Genomic DNA, 8,083 nt, shown 5'->3' on the forward strand with positions numbered 1-8,083 from the left:
ATGAAAAATAACTGCATATTGATGCATGCTTAAAGGGGAAAATCCTGCAGAACTATGACGTTGAGAATACTAGAGGGAAAGACCAGTCTTGAATTGGAAAACATTCTGTCTCAGGTGAAATTTAAGGTGGAGCCTGGAGAAGGAGGACTATGACAACAACTAACCACTCATATGTTCAGGCAAGGCTGAGCTTTGGCCTTCCCAGGTGGTTCAGTGGTAAAGAACCCACCTGCCAATGCAAGAGACACAGTTTCAATTCTTGGGTTGGGGAGATCCCCTGGAGAAAGAAATGGCAACCCACTCCAGCACTCTTGCCTAGAAAATCCCATGGACAGAGAAGCCTAATGGGCTACAGCCCCATAGTGTTGCAAAGAGTTGGACATAATTTAGCAACTAAACAATAACCCACTCATGTTCACTCTATGAATAAGGTAGTTTTCTAAGAGCTGTGCTTGAATTAACCCACTTAATCCTCTTCAACAAGGCAAGTTAGGTACTGTTACAATGATGACTCCCATGTTACAGGTGAGGATAAGGAGAAGCAGCTTGCCCAAGGATGCAGAGCTAGTGAACAGAAGAGGCAAGTGAACCCAAGCAGCATGCTCTGGAGCTCTTCTTCTTGAAACTGGCTCTCTAGAGGAAGAGTCAGCCATAAGGAAGGTACATGAGTACATATGTGTGTACAAGCACATGTTCCAAGCAAAGGAACAGCACTTGCAGAATCCTGGGAGCAGTGAAGAGGTTGACATGTTCCATGAATTGAAAGAAAGCCGATGTGGTGGGAACATGGTGTTCAAGTATGAGTGACAGAGGTGAAGTCAGAGAGCAAGCAAAGCTGGGTCATGCCAGGTCTTGCAGGCCAGGGTTAGGAGAATGCCACAACTGGCTTAGGCGGGGCGGGGGGCGGGGGGGTACGGGTGTCAAGATGTGACTACACTTAAAAGAGATCACTCTGCTATGTGAAGAACAGACTTTGAGGGAACAATACCAAGGCCTTCTTGCTTCATAATTAGTCTATGTGGAACCATAGAAAAAAAGATTCAAACCACATAAAATTAAATACTTACTTAAAAAAAAAAACTGTACAAAATTCAAAGGCAAAGGAGACAGAGATCTATAATACTTTTTACATTTAAAGATAGTTTACAATAAAAAGATTTGCAAATTAGCAACACAAAAAGAAAAAGTCCCTTTGGGGAAATGGGCAAGGAACATGAACGGAATATTCACCAAAGAAGAAATACAAATGGCTTATAAACATATGATAAATGTTCACTTGTGCATACAACTGGAAACGATTTTTTTTAATTCTATGATCTAATGTTAAGAAGAATCTAGGAAAAGGAAACACTTATATACTGTCAGCGGATTGTAAATGGGTTGTTTTTCAGGTAATATAGAACAAAAACCTCTTTCTTGACTTTATATTAAGAATAATTAAGAGTAGCCTCAAATTATAGTTAGGAGGACATGCACTGACACATGTCTAGAGGGAGATATTTTAAGTACGTACATTTCTAAACCACACTCTTTATCTACCTTTAGTAATTATGCAGCAATGACAATGATATGGAGAGAAGTTTCCAAGGTTGCATCTTTGTATTTAAAGTTTTTATGTAAGCATCAGTTCAGTTCAGTTCAGTCGCTCAGTCGTGTCCGACTCTTTGCGACCTCATGAATCACAGCACGCCAGGCCTCCCTGTCCATCACCAACTCCTGGAGTTCACTCAGACTCGCGTCCATCGAGTCAGTGCATCCAGCCATCTCATCCTCGGTCATCCCCTTCTCCTGCCCTCAATCCTTCCCAGCATATACACATGGAAAAACCTCTGGAAGAATAGGGATTTAATAATGGTAGGACTGTGCATTTGCTTTTTTTTTTTTTAATTTTATATTTTCATATAAGTTTTAAAGGTTACACTCTAATTTAGTTATTACAAATATTGGTTCTATCCCCTATGTTGTATAATACATCCATGTAGTCTATACTATACACAAGGCTTTGTGTGTATACACACAAAGTGTATCTTTGCACCTCCCACTCCTTCACCTCTATACTGCCCTTCCTCCCTGCTCTAGCAACCACTAATTTGTCCTCTATATCTGTGAGTCTGCTTTTTTTTTTTTTTGCTATATTCACTAGTTTGCTGTATTTTTTAGTGATATAGGTGATAATGGCTTTTAACACCTACGAGTGCTCAGTCGCTCAGTCACGTCTGACTCTTTGCTACAATAGGCAAGAATACTGCAGTGGGTTGCCATTTCCTCCTCCAGGGGATCTTCCTGACCCAGGGATTGAACCTGCATCTCCTGCACTGTCAGGCAGGTTCTCTACTGCTGAGCCTCCGGGGAAGCCCTTGTAGGAGACACAGGAGACACGGGTTCGATCCCTGGATAGGGAAGATCCCCTGGAGGAGGAAAGAGCAACCCACTCCAGTATTCCTACCTGGGGAATCCCATGGACAGAGAAGCCTGGTTGCTATAGTCCATAGGGTCACAGAGTCAGACATGACTCAGCACACATGCGTTTACTTACTTACACAACTGATGCAATACTTACCTTTCTCTGTCTGACTTATTTCCCTTAGCAAAATGCCCTCAAATTCATCAATACTGCTGCAAATGGCAAAATGTCATTCTTTTCTTACAATTGAGTAGTATTCCATTGTGTATATATATATACACACAACACCTTTATCCATTCATTTGTTGATGTATATTTAGGTTCCTTCCACATCTTGGCAAGTGTAAATAATGCTATGCTGTGAACACTGGGGTACAAGTATCTTTTTGAATTTATGGTTTTGGTTGGTGTTTGTATTTTTTTTATATACCCATGAGTGGAATTGCTGGGTCATATGGTAGTTCTATTTTGAGAAACTTCATTATTGTTTTTCACAGTGACTGCATCAATTTACATCAACAGCTTAAGATGGTTCCCTTTTCTCCACACCCTCAACAACATGGGTGATTTGTGTTCTTTTTGATGACAGTCATTCTGACAAGTGTGAGGTGACAGCTCACTGTGGCTTTGATTTGCATTTCCCTGATGATTAGTGATGTTAGGTCATCTTTTCATGTGCCTGATGGCCAACAGTGTTCCTCTTTGGAAAAATGTCTATTCAGTCCTCTGCCCATTTTTTAGTCAGGTTGTTTTCTTGATGTTGAATTGTATGAACTGTTTATGAATGTTGGATATTAATCCCTAATTGGTCATATCATTTGTGAACATTTCCGCCCCTTCAGTAGGTTGTCTTTTCATTTTGCCAACGGTTACCTTTGCTGTGCAAAGGCAGTATAGTTTAATTAGGTCCCATTTGCTTACTTTTGCTCTCATTCCCTTTGCCTTAGAAGACAGAGATGTCTATCCTCTGTCTTCTTCCTTCTCTACTCCCTGCTTGCTGCAAAGGAGCCTCCTCCGGCCAGGTGCTCAGCCAACCTGTGGTCCTACAGTCCTGGCCCCTTCAATTTCCTGCTCTCTTCTTGACCTCACTACCCATGCCCCTTCCCTTCCCTCCTCCCTCCTCCCTGGGTCCCTGCCTTCCTTCCAATATGTCCTTACCCAACTCTGCTGCCTCCTCCCACAGCAACCCTCTTTGCTCCTTCCCTTCCCAGTATGTTTCCATATGTGGGCAGGTGTACATCTGTACCTCTTCGGCCTATCACTGCGTCCTGTAGCATCAAGAGGACAGATTTATAGTCAGAGGCATGGAGCACACACTTAACTCTGCCAGAGTCTGCTTCCATGACCTCAAGTGAACAACTCTCTTAATTCCTCCAAGTCAATTTCTTCCTCTGTAAAACAAGGTTAATGATACCTGCTCCACCTCCCTCAATTATGTTTGAGGATCAAGCAAGATAATGCATGTAAAAGTGCTCTGTGAGCTTATAAAGCACTTTAACATTCTAGTTATTCCTGTTACTTCTCTCCCCTCAATATCCTGACCCTGCATCATCAAGGGAGCCTGACCTTCAGGCTGCTCATGCTGTTAACATGTAATAACAGTGTCAGCATCTGCAGTTTCTGCTGTGAATTACTAATTCGGTAACGATCACATTTAATTTAAAACAAGTACAGTTGACCCTTGAACAACATGGGAGTTAGGGATGCCAACCCTCCACACAATAAAAAATCTATAGTTGGCCCTCCATCCATGTCTGCCTTCCTCAGAATCCACATCTGCAGGTTCAACTAGCCACAGATCATACAGTACTGTAGTATTTACTCCTGGAAAAATCAGTGCACCCATGCAGTTCAAACCCATGTGGTTCAAGAGTCAACTGCATATAATCTATGGTTTTAGAGTTACATGAGCATGGACTTTTGGAAGGCAACAGCAGAAGCCAACAATTACTGAGCTCAAACCAGAAGTCATGCACTTGTTCTAAAATTGCTGATCAATCGCTCAGTTGTGTCTGCCTCTTTGCAACCCCAAGCACCACCCCAGGAGAAGGCTTTATTATTATTTCCACCTGTTGATGGGGAAACTGAGGCAGAGCAATACTGCCATGATTTGAACCCAGGCATCTAGCTCTGGAGTCCATGCTTTTACCCATTGTCCTGCAGTGCCTTTAATGATTAAGTGAGGTGTACAGTGGAGGGAGAGAAACCAGTCAGGAGGCTAAGGTTCTAAAGGATTAGAGACAAGAAGATGGACCTGACCTGCACTCTTCTAAAAAGGCAAACGATATTATTCATTTGCCAACTACCTACGTTGTTGAGGACTTAGGGTCATCAGGTACTTCCATATTCTGCTGGTGGGAATATAAACTCCCACAACCTTTTGAGAAGGCAACTAGCAGAAAGCATCAAACACCTGAGGGATTCATTCCCACATCGTGGGCTGACTCAGCAATGCCACTTGCAGCAATCCGCACTAGATAGACAATCATGGACGTGCACAAAAGATGTTATTACAATGTTGCTTCTGAAACTGGGTAAAACAAGTAAATGTCCACCAAAAGGAGATGAGGTAGAGAAACCATTATATACCGATATAAATGAACCCCTTCTAATGTGAAATGATGCTGTAGAAAAGAAGGCAAAGCATGCTGTCAAGGAAAAAAAGCATGTAAAAAGCCTGTTGGTATGGGCTTTGGCATCTGACTGGTTCAAGTTCTAAGTAAGTTTACCAGTTTTCTGAACATGGCAAATTATTTAATTTTTCTGAGCCTCAACTTTCTCATGTACAGATGGGGATAAGAAAAGCACCAACCTCACAGGGTTGTGAGAATTAATAAAGTAACACATATAAAGTGGTTGGTACGGAGCCTGGCATGGAGTAAGCCTGTGATAAATGTTCCTCATTTGCAAAAATATAACAAGTTAACAACATATGACACACACACACACCCCATTACAAGTATTTGTAAAAACAAGTATTATAAATAATGTAGTAGAATTTTATCTCTGGCAGTGAAGTAACAGATTTTTTTCTTTTAAGTTCTCTGTATTTTGTAAATTTTCTTTATTTGAACAAAGCCAGCAATATATTAACATTTAAGTATCTTCATTTTTTTCAAGTAGCCTTAACAATAAATATTCCTTTCAATCTATTAAGTTTTCTAGTATAACCCAGTCTATGCATATTGTGTTTAAGGAAATGGGGTACTTTTATTGATTTAATGTGAAGAGTAATACATTTCCCCCTTTATTTTTCAAACAGCTTGCTCATATTTCATTATATAAAAGTCTTTTCTGCACTCATACATTTTCAGATTAAGAGCACTCTGAAGGGATTATTAGAGCATAAAAGCTAGAAGAAAAGAATAGATTAATGTCTCTTAAAAAGCAAAGTTAAAGAAGAAAAACATGACAACTTTATGATAGTTATATGGGAAAAAAGTATACCTTACCTTAAGTATGTAAGGCCAGAAATTACTGCAATAAATATCTCAACTCCACGGACAATTTCTTAGTGTGGTCAAAAGATGGAAGTAATTCAATAGTTCAGCAGTCCATCCAGTACAGTGACAATCATTCTGAAAGAAAAGAAGAGTCTCATTGGGGAAAATGTGATGGGACAATACTCCTTTCCAATAGCAGAGGGGAATCAATTACTAAAGACGGCTATGTGGTTTATTGTGGTTAAGGCATTTTCTGGTTACCGGTGGAAGTGGCAAGAAAGCCTAGGATATCATTATATCTCCTTTCCTTTAGGCAAAAGCAAGTCACTAATTCTTGGGGTGTCTCACCATCAGTTCACTTCTACTTCATGTGCTTCTCTTCATGTATCCATCAGTATGTATGTAAATCAGCTCACAAATCCCATCACTTTTTATATTTGGTATCTCCGTCATTTCAGAATCAGACTAGCCCGTAAGAAATACATGCCTTTCTCTGAAAATCAGCTGCACTGAGGATCTTCACTGGGAACCGCAGTTCCCCTGGATTAAAACTCCGGGACTGCTTTCGTGTGATCCCTCCATCACTGGCCATGCCAGCATCAGTCCACCCCCACGGTCCCTTCACTGTCCTGCTGCTCTCTACCCTTGTTTACTCCTCTGCCTGGTGCCTCAACGGGAAAGAATCTGCCTGCCAAGGCAGGAGATGCAGATTTGATCCCTGAGTCGGCATGATGCCCTGAAGAAGGAAATGGCAACCCACTCCAGTATTCTTGCCTGGGAAATCCTGAGGACAGAGGACCCTGGCGGGCTACAGTCCATGGGATCACAAAAGATCTGGATATGACTGAGTGACTAAATAACAATAAAACATGCCTCCACTAGTACCAAATTCTGTGGCACCCCCACCTGTTTGCAACAGCAGCCTCTAACCTGGCCTCTCTCTGCAGATCACTGCCTGTCCAGCTGCTTTCATTCCATTACTTGGGTAACCTTGGATAGTCCCCTATCTTCTGGGTCTCAGTTTTCCTGAGTGTAAAATCAGGAACTGATTTCAACATTCTCCATCCTCATTGTGCTTTGAAGTCAGACGTGTTCAATTCTGGCCTAAGTACTCTAAAAACTCAGACACATTGTATTTCCTCAGAGCTCATTTATTATATATAAAATGGGGATGATATCATCTACCTCTAAAGTTGCCGTAAGAATAAGAACTATGCAATCTTGCACCTGACATAAAGCATGTACAGCAAATACTAGTCACCCCACCCCACCTTACAGGATACCTCCAACTCTGAAGTTCTTTGTTCTTCTCATCTCCAAATCTAGCATTCTATTACATCCACATCTCTTATATCCACAGTCGTAATACATTCCTCTTCCATTAAATGTAAACTCCTTTGCTGGCTTTCAGGTTCCTTCATAATCTGCCTCTACTTTATCTTATCTTCCTCCAGCTTCCAACAAACACCTTCTGTCCTAGGCAGGTAAGTCTCGTTAGGTTTCAAAGGACACATATTCCTGTGCTCTGCTTGCGCAACCATCATTCCCCACACAGGACACAGCTTTTCTTATTCCCTCTGTGAAGCCCATCTCAGGTTCACAGACTCAGAGATGCCACCTTCCAGATGATTTAACCCTCCCAGTTTCTCAGTGGAACTGGACATTGTTTTGAGTTTATTGAGCTTAGCTCTCCAACTGGAAAGTGACTATTTTCATTTTTTAAACTTGTTTTTCATTTTGGCATGGACTACATCAAATCTTTTACAAATCTGGTGGTTTTTTTTTTTTTTTTTGGCATCATCTCTACAAATGCTCGTTGAAATTTATAAGCCTTTGTGGCTTGACCTAAGATTCTCTTATTAATTCCACTATTTTTGTTGTATGGAAGGAGCTTATTCCGTCATCAGTAAGTAAACCATTCATAGGCAACCTGGGGTCTTTTCATAGAGCCAGAGATATCCTCTAAGCGTCTCCAGTGTCTATAGGTTTTGAGTCCAAACAAACATATTCTAATTCCAAAAGCCATTTTATGACCCAGACTCTTAGCAGCAGCAAGAATGACTCACAGTGAGGAAAGACTAGCTGTTAAACTTTTACCTCAGAAAAGATGAAGCACTAGGAAAATGAAGCTTCTAAGGGGAATTAGAAGACACAGTGAAGGTTCAAGGGAGACAGAGATGAGCCAATGGAAACGCCAGAATGGTTACAGAGGCAGGAAAATAACCGTGAGGGTAGA

General features: G+C 41.2%; 1 protein-coding gene across 4 annotated transcripts in view; it reads right to left on the minus strand.

The window, feature by feature from the left end:
* Positions 1-5,964, minus strand: part of KANK1 (KN motif and ankyrin repeat domains 1) — a 136,141-nt gene extending 130,177 nt beyond the window's left edge. For 2 of the 4 annotated variants that reach the window (XM_052644831.1, XM_052644830.1), the window contains exon 1: positions 5,857-5,964. The gene's annotated coding sequence lies outside the window, so the exon portion shown is untranslated. The remainder of the gene's footprint in view (positions 1-5,856) is intronic. The other 2 variants (XM_052644829.1, XM_052644828.1) reach the window with 2 other exon arrangements.
* Positions 5,965-8,083: the final 2,119 nt, after the last annotated feature.

This window comes from Budorcas taxicolor, chromosome 8 (genome assembly GCF_023091745.1).
Source record: "Budorcas taxicolor isolate Tak-1 chromosome 8, Takin1.1, whole genome shotgun sequence".
In the NCBI taxonomy this organism is placed as follows: domain Eukaryota; kingdom Metazoa; phylum Chordata; class Mammalia; order Artiodactyla; family Bovidae; genus Budorcas; species Budorcas taxicolor.